A 420-nucleotide genomic window follows, 5' to 3' on the forward strand; every position below is an offset into this window, starting at 1 on the left:
TTCATCAATAATTTTCCTCAGTTTTTTATGTTTTTGGATATCCCATCATTTGTTTTTCTGTCATTTCTGGCGATATTATGTTCTAATATGTATCAACAGACGATAATTGACCGATTTTAAGCATTTTTAGGCATTTTAAAATTTGACCATTTTTGAGTAAAAATGCTATAGTATGACTTTTTTTGAGGGGGTCATTTATGAACATCCCATAATATGGTGTTTTTACGTCATTTCTGGCCATATTATATTCAAATATGTATCAACATAACATAATTGACCCATTTTTAAGCATTTTAAAATTTGACCATTTTTTACTTAAATCGACATGCTATACTATGACTATATTTTGAGGAGGTCATTTTTGGACATCCCATAATATGACGTTATTTCGCTATTTTTGGACAAACTATACTACCACAT

The sequence above is a fragment of the Centropristis striata genome, chromosome 7 (assembly GCF_030273125.1).
Source record: "Centropristis striata isolate RG_2023a ecotype Rhode Island chromosome 7, C.striata_1.0, whole genome shotgun sequence".
Taxonomy (NCBI): Eukaryota; Metazoa; Chordata; class Actinopteri; order Perciformes; family Serranidae; genus Centropristis; species Centropristis striata.